The sequence below is a fragment of the Syngnathus scovelli genome, chromosome 20, assembly GCF_024217435.2.
Source record: "Syngnathus scovelli strain Florida chromosome 20, RoL_Ssco_1.2, whole genome shotgun sequence".
Taxonomy (NCBI): domain Eukaryota; kingdom Metazoa; phylum Chordata; class Actinopteri; order Syngnathiformes; family Syngnathidae; genus Syngnathus; species Syngnathus scovelli.
This window is the reverse complement of record NC_090866.1, coordinates 4,286,670-4,307,930: the sequence shown is the minus strand read 5'-3', so window position 1 is coordinate 4,307,930 and position 21,261 is coordinate 4,286,670. Positions and strand designations below refer to the sequence as shown.

Here is a 21,261-nt window from a genome sequence, read left to right as displayed (position 1 = left end):
TCCGGTTCGATTTGGGGCACTTCCGGTTCATTCTAGGGTCATTGGGAGCACTTCAGGGTCAATCCAAGATGGCCGCCACACTGGAAGTGGGGGTCAAGGGTTGAATTTTGTAAGCATAGTGGAAGTGGGGGTGAAGGTGGTGAATATGGTAAGGATGAGGTGACCAAAGTGAATAAAGTTGGAATGGGTTGAATCGGTTGAAAAATGTAGAAATTAGAGTAGAAAAACCAAATTTTGTAGAATTTGGTTGAATTTCAAAATTGAAAATTGGAATTTGGAATTTTTCATAAGTTGGAAGTTGTGGAATAGTTAGAAAAAGATGAACAGTTGAAAGTTGGAATGGGTTGAATCGGTTGAAAAACGTAAAAGTTAGAGTGGAAAAACGAAATTTTGGAGAATTTGGTTGAATTTCAAATTTGGAATTTTTGGTAAGTGGGAAGTTGTGGAATAGGTAGGCAAAAGATGAACAGTTGAAAGTTGGAATGAGTTGAATCGGTTGAACAATGTAGAAAAAAGTGGAATGATGTAAATGTGAAATGTCGAATCTGCCATTAAGAATGAATGGGGAAAAATTTGTCGTAAGTTCGCGAATTTTGCGAAATCGGAAAATTTTCGGAACGAGAAAAATGGAAGCGCTCATCTCGTGAATATTTGGAACACGTCAAAAGTGGAACGGAGTGAATCGGATGAACTATGTGGAAGAAGAAGCGGGACAAAAAAGTGTGGAGAATAAAATAGAAGAATAATAATAATAACTAGAAAATGCAATTTCTGGAGAAATTGCGTGTGAAGGCGAAGACTTTGAATCACTTCTTGGCGAATGCTGGCGAATTATGCTGAAACGAGTTGAATTACTTGAGAAATGTAGAAAATAGAGGTGAAAAACGGAATTTGGGAGAATTTGGTGGAATTTCAGAATTTTGGAGAATTTGGTTGAGTTTAAAATCTTAAAATGTGGAATTTATGGCAAGTGGAAATGTGGGGAATAGGTAGGAAAAAGATGAAGAGTTGAAAGTTGGAATGAGTTGAATCGGTTGAACAATGTGAAAATTAGAGTAGAAAAACACATTTTTGGAGAATTTGGTTGAATTTCAAATTTCAAAATTTGGAATTTTTTGTAAGGGGAAGTTGTGGAATAGGTAAGCAAAAGATGAAGAGTTGAAAGTTGGAATGGGTTGGATCGGTAGAGAAATGTAGAAATGAGAGTAGAAAAACGAAATTTTGGAGAATTTGGTTGAATTTCAAATTTGGGATTTTTGGTAAGTGGGAAGTTGTGTAATACGTAGGCAAAAGATGAAGAGTTGAAAGTTGGAATGGGTTGAATCGGTTGAAAAATGTACAAATTAGAGTCGAAAAACGAAATTTTGCAGAATTTGGTTGAATTTCAAATTTGGAATTTTTGGTAAGTGGGAAGTTGTGAAATAGGTAAGCAAAAGATGAAAAGTTGAAAGTTGGAATGGATTGAATCGGTTGCACAATGTAAAGATTAGAGTAGAAAAACAAAATGTTTGAGAATTTGGTTGAATTTCAAATTTTTAATTTTTAATTTTTGGTAAGTGGGAAGTTGTGGAATAGGTAGGCAAAAGATGAAGAGTTGAAAGTTGGAATGGGTTGAATTGGTTGAACAATGTAGAAATTACAGTAGAAAAACAAAATGTTGGAGAATTTGGTTGAATTTCAAATATGGAATTTTTGGTAAGTGGGAAGTTGTGGAATAGGTAGGCAAAAGATGAAGAGTTGAAAGTTGGAATGGGTTGAATCGGTTGAACAATGTAGAAATTAGATTAGAAAAACGAAATTTTGGAGATTTTGGTTGAATTTCAAATTTGGAATTTTTGGTAAGTCGGAAGTTGTGGAATAGGTAGGCAAAAGATGAAGAGTTGAAAGTTGGAATGGGTTGAATCGGTCAAACAATGTAGAAATTAGAGTAGAAAAACAAAATGTTGGAGAATTTGGTTGAATTTCAAGTATGGAATTTTTGGTAAGTGGGAAGTTGTGGAATAGGTAGGCAAAAGATGAAGAGTTGAAAGTTGGAATGGGTTGAATCGGTTGAACAATGTAGAAATTAGATTAGAAAAACGAAATTTTGGAGAATTTGGTTGAATTTCAAATTTGGAATTTTTGGTAAACGGGAAGTTGTGGAATAGGTAGGCAAAACATGAACAGTTGAAAGTTGGAATGAGTTGAATCGGTTAAAAAATGTAGAAATTAGAGTAGAAAAACACAATTTTTGAGAATTTGGTTGAATTCCAAATTTGGAATTGTTGGTAAGTGGGAAGTTGTGAAATAGGTAAGCAAAAGTTGAAAAGTTGAAAGTTGGAATGGATTGAATCGGTTTCACAATGTAAAGATTAGAGAAGAAAAACAAAATGTTTGAGAATTTGGTTGAATTTCAAATTTTGAATTTTTGGTAAGTGGGAAGTTGTGAAATAGGTAAGCAAAAGTTGAAAAGTTGAAAGTTGGAATGGATTGAATCGGTTTCACAATGTAAAGATTAGAGAAGAAAAACAAAATGTTTGAGAATTTGGTTGAATTTCAAATTTTGAATTTTTGGTAAGTGGGAAGTTGTGGAATAGGTAGGCAAAAGATGAAGAGTTGAAAGTTGGAACGGGTTGAATCGGTTGAACAATGTAGAAATTAGAGTAGAAAAACAAAATGTTTGAGAATTTGGTTGAATTTCAAATTTTGAATTTTTGGTAAGTCGGAAGTTGTGGAATAGGTAGGCAAAAGATGAAGAGTTGAAAGTTGGAACGGGTTGAATCGGTTGAACAATGTAGAAATTAGAGTAGAAAAACAAAATGTTGGAGAATTTGGTTGAATTTCAAATATGGAATTTTTGGTAAGTGGGAAGTTGTGGAATAGATAGGCAAAAGATGAACAGTTGAAAGTTGGAATGAGTTGAATCGGTTGAACAATCTAGAAATTAGAGTAGAAAAACGAAATTTAGAAAGATTTGGTTGAATTTCAAATTTGGAATTTTTGGTAAACGGGAAGTTGTGGAATAGGTAGGCAAAACATGAACAGTTGAAAGTTGGAATGAGTTGAATCGGTTGAAAAATGTAGAAATTAGAGTAGAAAAACAAAATTTTTGAGAATTTGGTTGAATTCCAAATTTGAAAGTTTTGAATTTTTCATAAGTTGGAAGTTGTGGAGTAGTTAGAAAAAGTTGAACAGTTGAAAGTTGGAATGGGTTGAATCGGTTGAAAAACGTAAAAGTTAGAGTGGAAAAACGAAATTTTGGAGAATTTGGTTGAATTTCAAATTTGGAATTTTTGGTAAGTGGGAAGTTGTGGAATAGGTAGGAAAAAGATGAACAGTTGAAAGTTGGAATGAGTTGAATCGGTTGAACAATGTAGAAAAAAGTGGAATGATGTAAATGTGAAATGTCGAATCTGCCATTAAGAATGAATGGGGAAAAATTTGTCGTAAGTTCGCGAATTTTGCGAAATCGGAAAATTTTCGGAACGAGAAAAATGGAAGCGCTCATCTCGTGAATATTTGGAATACGTCAAAAGTGGAACGGAGTGAATCGGATGAATTATGTGGAAGAAGAAGCGGGACAAAAAAGTGGCGGGAATAAAATAGAAGAATAATAATAATAACTAGAAAATGCAATTTCTGGAGAAATTGCGTGTGAAGGCGAAGACTTTGAATCACTTCTTGGGGAATGATGCCGAATGATGTTGAAATGAGTTGAATTTCTTGAGAAATGTGGAAAATAGAAGTGTAATACTAAATATTTGAGAATATGGTTGAATTTCAAATTTGATTTTTGGAATTTTTGGTAAGTGGAAAGTTGTGGAATAGGCAGGCAAAGGATGAACAGTTGAATGTTGGAACGGGTTGAATCGGTTAAAAAATGTAGAAGTGAGAGCAAATGTTGAATCCCCATAGAGAATGAATGGGAATTAAAAGAAAAAGCAATTGCGCCAAAATATTTTGAAATTTGGAACAAAACGTAAAAAAACAGCTTCAGGAGGTTCACTTTTGGGGTTAAAATGTTGAAACGGGTTCAATCGGACAAAAAATGCAAAAGTTAGCGCCTAATGTAGCTATTTATGGCAGTTAATGTTGAAATAAGTTCACTTCCGGGTTGATTTGGGTCACTTCCGGTCCATTTGGGTCACTTCCGGTCTGATTAGAGGCACTTCCGGTCCAGCTGAGGTCACTTCCGGTTTATTTGGGGTCACTTCCGGTTTAAAAATGTCACTTCCGGTTGAAAAAGGTCACTTCCGGTTTGATTTGGGGTCACTTCCGGTTTACCTGAGGTCACTTCCTGTTTACCTAAGGTCACTTCCGGTTTGATTTGGGCCACTTCCGGTTCATTCTAGGTTCATTGGGAGCACTTCAGGGTCAATCCAAGATGGCCGCCACACTGGAAGTGGGGGTCAAGGGTTGAATTTTGTAAGCATAGTGGAAGTGGGGGTGAAGGGGGTGAATATGGTAAGGATGAGGTGACCAAAGTGAATAAAGTTGGAATGGGTTGAATCGGTTGAAAAATGTAGAAATTAGAGTAGAAAAACCAAATTTTGTAGAATTTGGTTGAATTTCAAAATTGAAAATTTGGAAATTTTGGTAAGTGGGAAGGTGTGGAATAGGTAGGCAAAAGATGAACAGTTGAAAGTTGGAATGGGTTGAATCGGTTGAAAAACGTAGAAGTTAGAGTAGAAAAACGAAATTTTGGAGAATTCGGTTGAATTTCAAATTTGAAATTTTGGAATTTTTGATAGGTGAGAAGTTGTGGAATAGGCAGGCAAAAGATGAACAGTTGAAAGTTGGAATGGGTTGAATCGGTTGAAAAATGTAGAAATTAGAGTAGAAAAACGAAATTACGAAGAATTTGGTTGAATTTCAAATTTGAAAATTTGGAATTTTTTTGTAAGTGGGAAGTTGTGGAATAGGTAGGCAAAAGATGAACAGTTGGAAGTTGGAACGGGTTGAATCGGTCGAAAAATGTAGAAATTAGAGGTGAAAAACGAAATTTCGTGAAATTTTGTCGGAATTTTTAACGTGAAAACGTGAAATTTTTGAATTTGGGAATTTTGGGAATGTCGAGAATCATTCCGAATGTGGTTTGAATGTGCTGAATGAGGTGAATTTAAAAGGGGAATGACGTAAATGTGAAATGTCGAATCTGCCATTGAGAATGAATGGGGAAAAATTTGTCGTAAATTCGCGAATTTTGCGAAATCGGAAAATTTTCGGAACGAGAAAAATGGAAGCGCTCATCTCGTGAATATTTGGAATACATCAAAAGTGGAACGGAGTGAATCGGATGAACTATGTGGAAGAAGAAGCGGGACAAAAAAGTGTGGAGAATAAAATAGAAGAATAATAATAATAACTAGAAAATGCAATTTCTGGAGAAATTGCGTGTGAAGGCGAAGACTTTGAATCACTTCTTGGCGAATGCTGGCGAATTATGCTGAAACGAGTTGAATTACTTGAGAAATGTAGAAAATAGAGGTGAAAAACGGAATTTTGGAGAATTTGGTGGAATTTCAGAATTTTGGAGAATTTGGTTGAGTTTAAAATCTTAAAATGTGGAATTTATGGCAAGTGGAAATTTGGGGAATAGGTAGGAAAAAGATGAAGAGTTGAAAGTTGGAATGAGTTGAATCGGTTGAACAATGTGAAAATTAGAGTAGAAAAACACATTTTTGGAGAATTTGGTTGAATTTCAAATTTCAAAATTTGGAATTTGTTGTAAGGGGAAGTTGTGGAATAGGTAAGCAAAAGATGAAGAGTTGAAAGTTGGAATGGGTTGAATCGGTAGAGAAATGTAGAAATGAGAGTAGAAAAACGAAATTTTGGAGAATTTGGTTGAATTTCAAATTTGGGATTTTTGGTAAGTGGGAAGTTGTGTAATACGTAGGCAAAAGATGAAGAGTTGAAAGTTGGAATGGGTTGAATCGGTTGAAAAATGTACAAATTAGAGTCGAAAAACGACATTTTGCAGAATTTGGTTGAATTTCAAATTTGGAATTTTTGGTAAGTGGGAAGTTGTGAAATAGGTAAGCAAAAGATGAAAAGTTGAAAGTTGGAATGGATTGAATCGGTTTCACAATGTAAAGATTAGAGTAGAAAAACAAAATGTTTGAGAATTTGGTTGAATTTCAAATTTTTAATTTTTAATTTTTGGTAAGTGGGAAGTTGTGGAATAGGTAGGCAAAAGATGAAGAGTTGAAAGTTGGAATGGGTTGAATCGGTTGAACAATGTAGAAATTACAGTAGAAAAACGAAATTTTGGAGATTTTGGTTGAATTTCAAATTTGGAATTGTTGGTAAGTGGGAAGTTGTGGAATAGGTAGGCAAAAGATGAAGAGTTGAAAGTTGGAATGGGTTGAATTGGTTGAACAATGTAGAAATTAGAGTAGAAAAACAAAATGTTGGAGAATTTGGTTGAATTTCAAATATGGAATTTTTGGTAAGTGGGAAGTTATGGAATAGGTAGGCAAAAGATGAAGAGTTGAAAGTTGGAATGGGTTGAATCGGTTGAACAATGTAGAAATTAGATTAGAAAAATGAAATTTTGGAGAATTTGGTTGAATTTCAAATTTGGAATTTTTGGTAAACGGGAAGTTGTGGAATAGGTAGGCAAAACATGAACAGTTGAAAGTTGGAATGAGTTGAATCGGTTAAAAAATGTAGAAATTAGAGTAGAAAAACAAAATTTTTGAGAATTTGGTTGAATTCCAAATTTGGAATTTTTGGTAAATCGGAAGTTGTGGAATAGGTAGGCAAAAGATGAAGAGTTGAAAGTTGGAATGGGTTGAATCGGTTGAACAATGTAGAAATTAGAGTAGAAAAACAAAATGTTGGAGAATTTGGTTGAATTTCAAATATGGAATTTTTGGTAAGTGGGAAGTTGTGGAATAGGTAGGCAAAATATGAAGAGTTGAAAGTTGGAATGAGTTGAATCGGTTGAAAAATGTAGAAATTAGAGTAGAAAAACAAAATTTTTGAGAATTTGGTTGAATTCCAAATTTGAAAATTTGGAATTTTTCATAAGTTGGAAGTTGTGGAATAGTTAGAAAAAGATGAACAGTTGAAAGTTGGAATGGGTTGAATCGGTTGAAAAACGTAAAAGTTAGAGTGGAAAAACGAATTTTTGGAGAATTTGGTTGAATTTCAAATTTGGAATTTTTGGTAAGTGGGAAGTTGTGGAATAGGTAGGCAAAAGATGAACAGTTGAAAGTTGGAATGAGTTGAATCGGTTGAACAATGTAGAAAAAAGTGGAATGATGTAAATGTGAAATGTCGAATCTGCCATTAAGAATGAATGGGGAAAAATTTGTCGTAAGTTCGCGAATTTTGCGAAATCGGAAAATTTTCGGAACGAGAAAAATGGAAGCGCTCATCTCGTGAATATTTGGAACACGTCAAAAGTGGAACGGAGTGAATCGGATGAACTATGTGGAAGAAGAAGCGGGACAAAAAAGTGTGGAGAATAAAATAGAAGAATAATAATAACTAGAAAATGCAATTTCTGGAGAAATTGCGTGTGAAGGCGAAGACTTTGAATCACTTCTTTGGGAATGATGCCGAATGATGTTGAAATGAGTTGAATTTCTTGAGAAATGTGGAAAATAGAAGTGTAATACTAAATTTTGGAGAATTTGGTTGAATTTCAAATTTGAAGTTTGGAATTTTTGGTAAGTGGGAGGTTGTGGAATAGGTAGGCAAAAGATGAACAGTCAAATGTTGGAACGGGTTGAATTGGTTAAAAAATGTAGAAGTTAGAGCAAATATTGAATCCCCATAGAGAATGAATGGGAATTAAAAGAAAAAATAATTGCGCCAAAATATTGTAAAATTTGGAACAAAACGAAAAAAAACAGCTTCAGGAGGTTCACCTTTGGGGTTGAAATGTTGAAACGGGTTCAATCGGACAAAAAATGCAAAAGTTAGCGACTAATGTAGCTATTTAGGGCAGTTAATGTTGAAATAAGGTCACTTCCGGTTTGATTTGGGTCACTTCCGGTTTGGTTAGAGGCACTTCCGGTCCAGCTGAGGTCACTTCCGGTTTATTTGGGGTCACTTCCGGTTTTAAAAGGTCACTTCCGGTTTAAAAAGGTCACTTCCGGTTTGATTTGGGGTCACTTCCGGTTTACCTAAGGTCACTTCCTGTTTACCTAAGGTCACTTGCGGCTTGATATGGGGCACTTCCGGTACATTTAGGGGTTCATTGGGGGCACTTCAGGGTCAATCCAAGATGGCCGCCACACTGGAAGTGTGGGTGAAGGAGGTGAATATGGTAAGCATAAGGTAAACAAAGTGAATAAAGTTGGAATGGGTTGAATCGGTTGAAAAATGTGGAAAAAAGAGTAGAAAAACGAAATTGTAGAGAATTTTGGTAAGTGGAAAGTTGTGGAATAGGCAGGCAAAGGATGAACAGTTGAATGTTGGAACGGGTTGAATCAGTTAAAAAATGTAGAAGTGAGAGCAAATGTTGAATCCCCATAGAGAATGAATGGGAATCAAAAGAAAAAGCAATTGCGCCAAAATATTTTGAAATTTGGAACAAAACGTAAAAAAAAGCTTCAGGAGGTTCACTTTTGGGGTTAAAATGTTGAAACGGGTTCAATCGGACAAAAAATGCAAAAGTTAGCGCCTAATGTAGCTATTTAGGGCAGTTAATTTTGAAATAAGTTCACTTCCGGGTTGATTTGGGTCACTTCCGGTCTATTTGGGTCACTTCCGGTTTGATTAGAGGCACTTCCGGTCTAGCTGAGGTCACTTCCGGTTTATTTGGGGTCACTTCCGGTTTAAAAAGGTCACTTCCGGTTTAAAAAGGTCACTTCCGGTTTGATTTGGGGTCACTTCCGGTTTACCTAAGGTCACTTCCTGTTTACCTAAGGTCACTTCCGGTTCGATTTGGGGCACTTCCGGTTCATTCTAGGGTCATTGGGAGCACTTCAGGGTCAATCCAAGATGGCCGCCACACTGGAAGTGGGGGTCAAGGGTTGAATTGTGTAAGCATAGTGGAAGTGGGGGTGAAGGGGGTGAATATGGTAAGGATGAGGTGACCAAAGTGAATAAAGTTGGAATGGGTTGAATCGGTTGAAAAATGTAGAAATTAGAGTAGAAAAACCAAATTTTGTAGAATTTGGTTGAATTTCAAAATTGAAAATTTGGAAATTTTGGTAAGTGGGAAGGTGTGGAATAGGTAGGCAAAAGATGAACAGTTGAAAGTTGGAATGGGTTGAATCGGTTGAAAAACGTAGAAGTTAGAGTAGAAAAACGAAATTTTGGAGAATTTGGTTGAATTTCAAATTTGAAATTTTGGAATTTTTGGTAGGTGAGAAGTTGTGGAATAGGCAGGCAAAAGATGAACAGTTGAAAGTTGGAATGGGTTGAATCGGTTGAAAAATGTAGAAGTTAGAGTAGAAAAACGAAATTACGAAGAATTTGGTTGAATTTCAAATTTGAAAATTTGGATTTTTTTTGTAAGTGGGAAGTTGTGGAATAGGTAGGCAAAAGATGAACAGTTGGAAGTCTGAACGGGTTGAATCGGTCGAAAAATGTAGAAATTAGAGGTGAAAAACGAAATTTCGTGAAATTTTGTCGGAATTTTTAACGAGAAAACGTGAAATTTTTGAATTTGGGAATTTTGGGAATGTCGAGAATCATTCCGAATGTGGTTTGAATGTGCTGAATGAGGTGAATGTAAAAGGGGAATGACGTAAATGTGAAATGTCGAATCTGCCATTGAGAATGAATGGGGAAAAATTTGTCGTAAATTCGCGAATTTTGCGAAATCGGAAAATTTTCGGAACGAGAAAAATGGAAGCGCTCATCTCGTGAATATTTGGAATACGTCAAAAGTGGAACGGAGTGAATCGGATGAATTATGTGGAAGAAGAAGCGGGACAAAAAAGTGGCGGGAATAAAATAGAAGAATAATAATAATAATAATAATAATAATAATAATAATAGAGAATGGTGTAGAATAACATATGTGTGAAGGCCATCGCCTTCACACAATAATAATAATAATAATAATAGAGAATGGTGTAGAATAACATATGTGTGAAGGCCATCGCCTTCACACAACTAGAAAATGCAATTTCTGGAGAAATTGCGTGTGAAGGCGAAGACTTTGAATCACTTCTTGGGGAATGATGTTGAAATGAGTTGAATTTCTTGAGAAATGTGGAAAATAGAAGTGTAATACTAAATTTTGGAGAATGTGGTTGAATTTCAAATTTGAATTTTGGAATTTTTGGTAAGTAGGAGGTTGTGGAATAGGTAGGCAAAAGATGAACAGTTGAAAGTTGGAACGGGTTGAAACGGTTAAAAAATGTAGAAGTTAGAGCAAATCTTGAATCCCCATAGAGAATGACTGGGAATTAAAAGAAAAAGCAATTGCGCCAAAATATTTTGAAATTTGGAACAAAAGGACAAAAAACGGCTTAAGGAGGTTCCCTTTTCCCTTTAAAATGTTGAAACGGGTTTAATCGGACAAAAAATGCAAAAGTTAGCGACTAATGTAGCTATTTAGGGCAGTTAATGTTGAAATAAGGTCACTTCCGGGGTGATTTGGGTCACTTCCGGTCTATTTGGGTCACTTCCGGTTTGAGTAGAGGCACTTCCGGTCTAGCCGAGGTCACTTCCGGTTTATTTGGGGTCACTTCCGGTTTAAAAAGGTCACTTCCGGTTTAAAAAGGTCACTTCCGGTTTGATTTGGGGTCACTTCCGGTTTACTTGAGGTCACTTCTGGTTCATTTGGGGTCACTTCCGGTTTGATTTGGGTCACTTCCGGTCTATTTGGGTCACTTCCGGTTTGACTAGAGGCACTTCCGGTCTAGCTGAGGTCACTTCCGGTTAATTTGGGGTCACTTCCGGTTTAAAAAGGTCACTTCCGGTTTAAAAAGGTCACTTCCGGTTTGATTTGGGGTCACTTCCGGTTTACCTGAGGTCACTTCCTGTTTACCTAAGGTCACTTCCGGTTCGATTTGGGGCACTTCCGGTTCATTCTAGGTTCATTGGGAGCACTTCAGGGTCAATCCAAGATGGCCGCCACACTGGAAGTGGGGGTCAAGGGTTGAATTTTGTAAGCATAGTGGAAGTGGGGGTGAAGGTGGTGAATATGGTAAGGATGAGGTGAGCAAAGTGAATAAAGTTGGAATGGGTTGAATCGGTTGAAAAATGTAGAAATTAGAGTAGAAAAACCAAATTTTGTAGAATTTGGTTGAATTTCAAAATTGAAAATTTGGAAATTTTGGTAAGTGGGAAGGTGTGGAATAGGTAGGCAAAAGATGAACAGTTGAAAGTTGGAATGGGTTGAATCGGTTGAAAAACGTAGAAGTTAGAGTAGAAAAACGAAATTGTGGAGAATTTGGTTGAATTTCAAATTTGAAATTTTGGAATTTTTGGTAGGTGAGAAGTTGTGGAATAGGCAGGCAAAAGATGAACAGTTGAAAGTTGGAATGGGTTGAATCGGTTGAAAAATGTAGAAGTTAGAGTAGAAAAACGAAATTACGAAGAATTTGGTTGAATTTCAAATTTGAAAATTTGGAATTTTTTTGTAAGTGGGAAGTTGTGGAATAGGTAGGCAAAAGATGAACAGTTGGAAGTTGGAACGGGTTGAATCGGTCGAAAAATGTAGAAATTAGAGGTGAAAAACGAAATTTCGTGAAATTTTGTCGGAATTTTTAACGAGAAAACGTGAAATTTTTGAATTTGGGAATTTTGGGAATGTCGAGAATCATTCCGAATGTGGTTTGAATGTGCTGAATGAGGTGAATTTAAAAGGGGAATGACGTAAATGTGAAATGTCGAATCTGCCATTGAGAATGAATGGGGAAAAATTTGTCGTAAATTCGCGAATTTTGCGAAATCGGAAAATTTTCGGAACGAGAAAAATGGAAGCGCCCATCTCGTGAATATTTGGAATACGTCAAAAGTGGAACGGAGTGAATCGGATGAATTATGTGGAAGAAGAAGCGGGACAAAAAAGTGGCGGGAATAAAATAGAAGAATAATAATAATAACTAGAAAATGCAATTTCTGGAGAAATTGCGTGTGAAGGCGAAGACTTTGAATCACTTCTTGGCGAATGCTGGCGAATTATGCTGAAACGAGTTGAATTACTTGAGAAATGTAGAAAATAGAGGTGAAAAACGGAATTTTGGAGAATTTGGTGGAATTTCAGAATTTTGGAGAATTTGGTTGAGTTTAAAATCTTAAAATGTGGAATTTATGGCAAGTGGAAATTTGGGGAATAGGTAGGAAAAAGATGAAGAGTTGAAAGTTGGAATGAGTTGAATCGGTTGAACAATGTGAAAATTAGAGTAGAAAAACACATTTTTGGAGAATTTGGTTGAATTTCAAATTGCAAAATTTTGAATTTTTTGTAAGGGGAAGTTGTGGAATAGGTAAGCAAAAGATGAAGAGTTGAAAGTTGGAATGGGTTGGATCGGTAGAGAAATGTAGAAATGAGAGTAGAAGCACGAAATTTTGGAGAATTTGGTTGAATTTCAAATTTGGGATTTTTGGTAAGTGGGAAGTTGTGTAATACGTAGGCAAAAGATGAAGAGTTGAAAGTTGGAATGGATTGAATCGGTTGAAAAATGTACAAATTAGAGTCGAAAAACGAAATTTTGCAGAACTTGGTTGAATTTCAAATTTGGAATTTTTGGTAAGTGGGAAGTTGTGAAATAGGTAAGCAAAAGATGAAAAGTTGAAAGTTGGAATGGATTGAATCGGTTGCACAATTTAAAGATTAGAGTAGAAAAACAAAATGTTTGAGAATTTGGTTGAATTTCAAATTTTTAATTTTTAATTTTTGGTAAGTGGGAAATTGTGGAATAGGTAGGCAAAAGATGAAGAGTTGAAAGTTGGAATGGGTTGAATCGGTTGAACAATGTAGAAATTACAGTAGAAAAACGAAATTTTGGAGATTTTGGTTGAATTTCAAATTTGGAATTTTTGGTAAGTCGGAAGTTGTGGAATAGGTAGGCCAAAGATGAAGAGTTGAAAGTTGGAATGGGTTGAATCGGTTGAACAATGTAGAAATTAGAGTAGAAAAACAAAATGTTGGAGAATTTGGTTGAATTTCAAATATGGAATTTTTGGTAAGTGGGAAGTTGTGGAATAGGTAGGCAAAAGATGAAGAGTTGAAAGTTGGAATGGGTTGAATCGGTTGAACAATGTAGAAATTAGATTAGAAAAACGAAATTTTTGAGAATTTGGTTGAATTTCAAATTTGGAATTTTTGGTAAACGGGAAGTTGTGGAATAGGTAGGCAAAACATGAACAGTTGAAAGTTGGAATGAGTTGAATCGGTTAAAAGATGTAGAAATTAGAGTAGAAAAACAAAATTTTTGAGAATTTGGTTGAATTCCAAATTTGGAATTTTTGGTAAGTCGGAAGTTGTGGAATAGGTAGGCAAAAGATGAAGAGTTGAAAGTTGGAATGGGTTGAATCGGTTGAACAATGTAGAAATTAGATTAGAAAAACGAAATTTTGGAGAATTTGGTTGAATTTCAAATTTGGAATTTTTGGTAAACGGGAAGTTGTGGAATAGGTAGGCAAAACATGAACAGTTGAAAGTTGGAATGAGTTGAATCGGTTAAAAAATGTAGAAATTAGAGTAGAAAAACAAAATGTTGGAGAATTTGGTTGAATTTCAAATATGGAATTTTTGGTAAGTGGGAAGTTGTGGAATAGGTAGGCAAAACATGAACAGTTGAAAGTTGGAATGAGTTGAATCGGTTGAAAAATGTAGAAATTAGAGTAGAAAAACAAGATTTTTGAGAATTTGGTTGAATTCCAAATTTGAAAAATTGGAATTTTTCATAAGTTGGAAGTTGTGGAATAGTTAGAAAAAGATGAACAGTTGAAAGTTGGAATGGGTTGAATCGGTTGAAAAACATAAAAGTTAGAGTGGAAAAACGAAATTTTGGAGAATTTGGTTGAATTTCAAATTTGGAATTTTTGGTAAGTGGGAAGTTGTGGAATAGGTAGGCAAAAGATGAACAGTTGAAAGTTGGAATGAGTTGAATCGGTTGAAGAATGTAGAAAAAAGTGGAATGATGTAAATGTGAAATGTCGAATCTGCCATTAAGAATGAATGGGGAAAAATTTGTCGTAAGTTCGCGAATTTTGCGAAATCGGAAAATTTTCGGAACGAGAAAAATGGAAGCGCTCATCTCGTGAATATTTGGAACACGTCAAAAGTGGAACGGAGTGAATCGGATGAACTATGTGGAAGAAGAAGCGGGACAAAAAAGTGTGGAGAATAAAATATAATAATAATAATAATAATAATAGAGAATGGTGTAGAATAACATATGTGTGAAGGCCATCGCCTTCACACAATAATAATAATAATAATAGAGAATGGTGTAGAATAACATATGTGTGAAGGCCATCGCCTTCACACAATAATAATAATAATAGAGAATGGTGTAGAATAACATATGTGTGAAGGCCATCGCCTTCACACAATAATAGAGAATGGTGTAGAATAACATATGTGTGAAGGCCATCGCCTTCACACAATAATAGAGAATGGTGTAGAATAACATATGTGTGAAGGCCATCGCCTTCACACAATAATAATAGAGAATGGTGTAGAATAACATATGTGTGAAGGCCATCGCCTTCACACAATAATAGAGAATGGTGTAGAATAACATATGTGTGAAGGCCATCGCCTTCACACAATAATAATAATAGAGAATGGTGTAGAATAACATATGTGTGAAGGCCATCGCCTTCACACAATAACTAGAAAATGCAATTTCTGGAGAAATTGCGTGTGAAGGCGAAGACTTTGAATCACTTCTTGGGGAATGATGCCGAATGATGTTGAAATGAGTTGAATTTCTTGAGAAAATAGAAGTGTAATACTAAATTTTGGAGAATTTGGTTGAATTTCAAATTTGAAAGTTTGGAATTTTTGGTAAGTGGAAAGTTGTGGAATAGGTAGAAAAATGATGAACAGTTGAAAGTTGGAATGGGTAGAATCGGTTGAAAAATGTAGAAATTAGAGTAGAAAGACGAAATTTAGAAAAATTTGGTTAAATTTCAAATTTGGAATTTTTTGCAAATGGGAAGTTGTGGAATAGGTTGGCAAAAGATGAACAGTTGAAAGTTGGAATGAGTTGAATAAGTTGAAAAATGTAGAAATTAGAGTAGAAAAACGAAAATTTGGAGAATTTGCTTGAATTTCAAATTTGGAATTTTTGATCAGTGGGAAGTTGTGGAATAGGTAGGCAAAAGATGAACAGTTGAAAGTTGGAATGGGTAGAATTGGTTGAAAAATGTAGAAATTAGAGTAGAAAAACGAAATTTTGAAAAATTTGGTTGAATTTCAAATTTGGAATTTTTGGTAAACGGGAAGTTGTGGAATAGGTAGGCAAAAGATGAACAGTTGAAAGTTGGAATGGGTTGAATCGGTTGAACAATGTAGAAATTAGAGTAGAAAAATGAAATTTTGGGTAATTTGGTTGAATTTCAAATTTGGAATTTTTGGTAGGTGGGACGTTGTGCAATAGGTAGGCAAAAGATGAACAGTTGAAAGTTGGAATGGGTAGAATCGGTTGAAAAATGTAGAAATTAGAGTAGAAAAACGAAATTTAGAAAAATTTGGTTGAATTTCAAATTTGGAATTTTTGGCAAATGGGAAGTTGTGGAATAGGTTGGCAAAAGATGAACAGTTGAAAGTTGGAATGAGTTGAATCGGTTGAAAAATGTAGAAGTTAGAGTAGAAGAACGAAATTTTGGAGAATTTGGTTGAATTTCAAATTTAAAAATTTGGAGTTTTTGGTAGGTGAGAAGTTGTGGAATAGGCAGGCAAAAGATGAACAGTTGAAAGTTGGAATGGGTTGAATCGGTTGAAAAACGTAGAAGTTAGAGTAAAAAAACAAAATTTTGTAGAATTTGGTTGAATTTCAAATTTGAAAATTTTGAATATTTGGTATGTGAGAAGTTGTGGAATAGGCAGGCAAAAGATGAACAGTTGAAAGTTGGAATGGGTTGAATCGGTTGAAAAATGTAGAAATTAGAGTAGAACAATGAAATTACGAAGAATTTGGTTGAATTTCAAATTTGAAAATTTGGAATTTTTTTGTAAGTGGGAAGTTGTGGAATAGGTAGGCAAAAGATGAACAGTTGGAAGTTGGAATGGGTTGAATCGGTCGAAAAATGTAGAAATTAGAGGTGAAAAATGAAATTTCGTGAAATTTTGTCGGAATTTTTAACGTGAAAACGTGAAATTTTTGAATTTGGGAATTTTGGGAATGTCGAGAAGCATTCCGAATGTGGTTTGAATGTGCTGAATGAGGTGAATTTAAAAGGGGAATGACCTAAATGTGAAATGTCGAATCTGCCATTGAGAATGAATGGGGAAAAATTTGTCGTAAATTCGCGAATTTTGCGAAATCGGAAAATTTTCGGAACGAGAAAAATGGAAGCGCTCATCTCGTGAATATTTGGAATACGTCAAAAGTGGAACGGAGTGAATCGGATGAATTATGTGGAAGAAGAAGCGGGACAAAAAAGTGGCGGGAATAAAATAGAAGAATAATAATAACTAGAAAATGCAATTTCTGGAGAAATTGCGTGTGAAGGCGAAGACTTTGAATCACTTCTTGGGGAATGATGCCGAATGATGTTGAAATGAGTTGAATTTCTTGAGAAATGTGGAAAATAGAAGTGTAATACTAAATTTTGGAGAATTTGGTTGAATTTCAAATGTGAAGTTTGGAATTTGTGGTAAGTGGGAGGTTGTGGAATAGGTAGGCAAAATGAACAGTTGAATGTTGGAACGGGTTGAATCGGTTAAAAAATGTAGACGTGAGAGCAAATGTTGAATCTCCATAGAGAATGAATGGGAATTAAAAGAAAAAGCAATTGCGCCAAAATGTTTTGAAATTTGGAACAAAACGAAAATAAATAGCTTCAGGAGGTTCACTTTTGGAGTTAAAATGTTGAAATGGGTTCAATCGGACAAAAAATGCAAAAGTTAGCGACTAATGTAGCTATTTAGGGCAGTTAATGTTGAAATAAGGTCACTTCCGGGGTGATTTGGGTCACTTCCGGTCTATTTGAGTCACTTCCGGTTTGAATAGAGGCACTTCCGGTCTAGCTGAGGTCACTTCCGGTTTATTTGGGGTCACTTCCGGTTTAAAAAGGTCACTTCCGGTTTAAAAAGGTCACTTCCGGTTTGATTTGAGGTCACTTCCGGTTTACCTAAGGTCACTTCCTGTTTACCTAAGGTCACTTCCGGTTCGATTTGGGGCACTTCCGGTTCATTCTAGGGTCATTGGGAGCACTTCAGGGTCAATCCAAGATGGCCGCCACACTGGAAGTGGGGGTCAAGGGTTGAATTGTGTAAGCATAGTGGAAGTGGGGGTGAAGGGGGTGAATATGGTAAGGATGAGGTGACCAAAGTGAATAAAGTTGGAATGGGTTGAATCGGTTGAAAAATGTAGAAATTAGAGTAGAAAAACCAAATTTTGTAGAATTTGGTTGAATTTCAAAATTGAAAATTTGGAAATTTTGGTAAGTGGGAAGGTGTGGAATAGGTAGGCAAAAGATGAACAGTTGAAAGTTGGAATGGGTTGAATCGGTTGAAAAACGTAGAAGTTAGAGTAGAAAAACGAAATTTTGGAGAATTTGGTTGAATTTCAAATTTGAAATTTTGGAATTTTTGGTAGGTGAGAAGTTGTGGAATAGGCAGGCAAAAGATGAACAGTTGAAAATTGGAATGGGTTGAATCGGTTGAAAAATGTAGAAACTAGAGGTGAAAAACGAAATTTCGTGAAATTTTGTCGGAATTTTTAACGTGAAAACGTGAAATTTTTGAATTTGGGAATTTTGGGAATGTCGAGAATCATTCCGAATGTGGTTTGAATGTGCTGAATGAGGTGAATTTAAAAGGGGAATGACGTAAATGTGAAATGTAGAATCTGCCATTGAGAATGAATGGGGAAAAATTTGTCGTAAATTCGCGAATTTTGCGAAATCGGAAAATTTTCGGAACGAGAAAAATGGAAGCGCTCATCTCGTGAATATTTGGAATACGTCAAAAGTGGAACGGAGTGAATCGGATGAATTATGTGGAAGAAGAAGCGGGACAAAAAAGTGTGGAGAATAAAATAGAAGAATAATAATAATAACTAGAAAATGCAATTTCTGGAGAAATTGCGTGTGAAGGCGAAGACTTTGAATCACTTCTTTGGGAATGATGCCGAATGATGTTGAAACGAGTTGAATTTCTTGAGAAATGTGGAAAATAGAAGTGTAATACTAAATTTTGGAGAATTTGGTTGAATTTCAAATTTGAAGTTTGGAATTTTTGGTAAGTGGGAGGTTGTGGAATAGGTAGGGAAAAGATGAACAGTTGAATATTGGAACGGGTTGAATTGGTTTAAAAAATGTAGAAGTTAGAGAAAATGTTGAATCCCCATAGAGAATGAATGGGAATGAAAAGAAAAAATAATAATTAAAATTTGGAACAAAACGAAAAAAAACAGCTTCAGGAAGTTCACTTTTGGGGTTAAAATGTTGAAACGGGTTCAATCGGACAAAAAATGCAAAAGTTAGTGACTAATGTAGCTATTTAGGGCAGTTAATGTTGAAATAAGTTCACTTCCGGGTTGATTTGGGTCACTTCCGGTCTATTTGGGTCACTTCCGGTTTGATTAGAGGCACTTCCGGTCTAGCTGAGGTCACTTCCGGTTTATTTGGGGTCACTTCCGGTTTAAAAAGGTCACTTCCGGTTTAAAAAGGTCACTTCCGGTTTGATTTGGGGTCACTTCCGGTTTACCTAAGGTCACTTCCTGTTTACCTAAGGTCACTTCCGGTTCGATTTGGGGCACTTCCGGTTCATTCTAGGGTCATTGGGAGCACTTCAGGGTCAATCCAAGATGGCCGCCACACTGGAAGTGGGGGTCAAGGGTTGAATTTTGTAAGCATAGTGGAAGTGGGGGTGAAGGTGGTGAATATGGTAAGGATGAGGTGACCAAAGTGAATAAAGTTGGAATGGGTTGAATCGGTTGAAAAATGTAGAAATTAGAGTAGAAAAACCAAATTTTGTAGAATTTGGTTGAATTTCAAAATTGAAAATTTGGAAATTTTGGTAAGTGGGAAGGTGTGGAATAGGTAGGCAAAAGATGAACAGTTGAAAGTTGGAATGGGTTGAATCGGTTGAAAAACGTAGAAGTTAGAGTAGAAAAACGAAATTTTGGAGAATTTGGTTGAATTTCAAATTTGAAATTTTGGAATTTTTGGTAGGTGAGAAGTTGTGGAATAGGCAGGCAAAAGATGAACAGTTGAAAGTTGGAATGGGTTGAATCGGTTGAAAAATGTAGAAGTTAGAGTAGAAAAACGAAATTACGAAGAATTTGGTTGAATTTCAAATTTGAAAATTTGGAATTTTTTTGTAAGTGGGAAGTTGTGGAATAGGTAGGCAAAAGATGAACAGTTGGAAGTTGGAACGGGTTGAATCGGTCGAAAAATGTAGAAATTAGAGGTGAAAAACGAAATTTCGTGAAATTTTGTCGGAATTTTTAACGAGAAAACGTGAAATTTTTGAATTTGGGAATTTTGGGAATGTCGAGAATCATTCCGAATGTGGTTTGAATGTGCTGAATGAGGTGAATGTAAAAGGGGAATGACGTAAATGTGAAATGTCGAATCTGCCATTGAGAATGAATGGGGAAAAATTTGTCGTAAATTCGCGAATTTTGCGAAATCGGAAAATTTTCGGAACGAGAAAAATGGAAGCGCTCATCTCGTGAATATTTGGAATACGTCAAAAGTGGAACGGAGTGAATCGGATGAATTATGTGGAAGAAGAAGCGGGACAAAAAAGTGGCGGGAATAAAATAGAAGAATAATAATAATAACTAGAAAATGCAATTTCTGGAGAAATTGCGTGTGAAGGCGAAGACTTTGAATCACTTCTTTGGGAATGATGCCGAATGATGTTGAAATGAGTTGAATTTCTTGAGAAATGTGGAAAATAGAAGTGTAATACTAAATTTTGGAGAATTTGGTTGAATTTCAAATTTGAAGTTTGGAATTTTTGGTAAGTGGGAGGTTGTGGAATAGGTAGGCAAAAGATGAACAGTCAAATGTTGGAACGGGTTGAATTGGTTAAAAAATGTAGAAGTTAGAGCAAATATTGAATCCCCATAGAGAATGAATGGGAATTAAAAGAAAAAATAATTGCGCCAAAATATTGTAAAATTTGGAACAAAACGAAAAAAAACAGCTTCAGGAGGTTCACCTTTGGGGTTGAAATGTTGAAACGGGTTCAATCGGACAAAAAATGCAAAAGTTAGCGACTAATGTAGCTATTTAGGGCAGTTAATGTTGAAATAAGGTCACTTCCGGTTTGATTTGGGTCACTTCCGGTTTGGTTAGAGGCACTTCCGGTCCAGCTGAGGTCACTTCCGGTTTATTTGGGGTCACTTCCGGTTTTAAAAGGTCACTTCCGGTTTAAAAAGGTCACTTCCGGTTTGATTTGGGGTCACTTCCGGTTTACCTAAGGTCACTTCCTGTTTACCTAAGGTCACTTGCGGCTTGATATGGGGCACTTCCGGTACATTTAGGGGTTCATTGGGGGCACTTCAGGGTCAATCCAAGATGGCCGCCACACTGGAAGTGTGGGTGAAGGAGGTGAATATGGTAAGCATAAGGTAAACAAAGTGAATAAAGTTGGAATGGGTTGAATCGGTTGAAAAATGTGGAAAAAAGAGTAGAAAAACGAAATTGTAGAGAATTTTGGTAAGTGGAAAGTTGTGGAATAGGCAGGCAAAGGATGAACAGTTGAATGTTGGAACGGGTTGAATCAGTTAAAAAATGTAGAAGTGAGAGCAAATGTTGAATCCCCATAGAGAATGAATGGGAATCAAAAGAAAAAGCAATTGCGCCAAAATATTTTGAAATTTGGAACAAAACGTAAAAAAAAGCTTCAGGAGGTTCACTTTTGGGGTTAAAATGTTGAAACGGGTTCAATCGGACAAAAAATGCAAAAGTTAGCGCCTAATGTAGCTATTTAGGGCAGTTAATTTTGAAATAAGTTCACTTCCGGGTTGATTTGGGTCACTTCCGGTCTATTTGGGTCACTTCCGGTTTGATTAGAGGCACTTCCGGTCTAGCTGAGGTCACTTCCGGTTTATTTGGGGTCACTTCCGGTTTAAAAAGGTCACTTCCGGTTTAAAAAGGTCACTTCCGGTTTGATTTGGGGTCACTTCCGGTTTACCTAAGGTCACTTCCTGTTTACCTAAGGTCACTTCCGGT

General features: G+C 35.8%; 1 long non-coding RNA gene across 1 annotated transcript in view; it reads left to right on the top strand.

The window, feature by feature from the left end:
• Positions 1 to 18,870, top strand: part of LOC137839772 (uncharacterized) — a 31,559-nt gene extending 12,689 nt beyond the window's left edge. Inside the window, exon 2 of the long non-coding RNA XR_011085979.1 lies at positions 10,650 to 18,870. This is a non-coding gene — a long non-coding RNA (uncharacterized lncRNA). The remainder of the gene's footprint in view (positions 1 to 10,649) is intronic.
• The last annotated feature ends 2,391 nt before the right edge of the window (positions 18,871 to 21,261 follow it).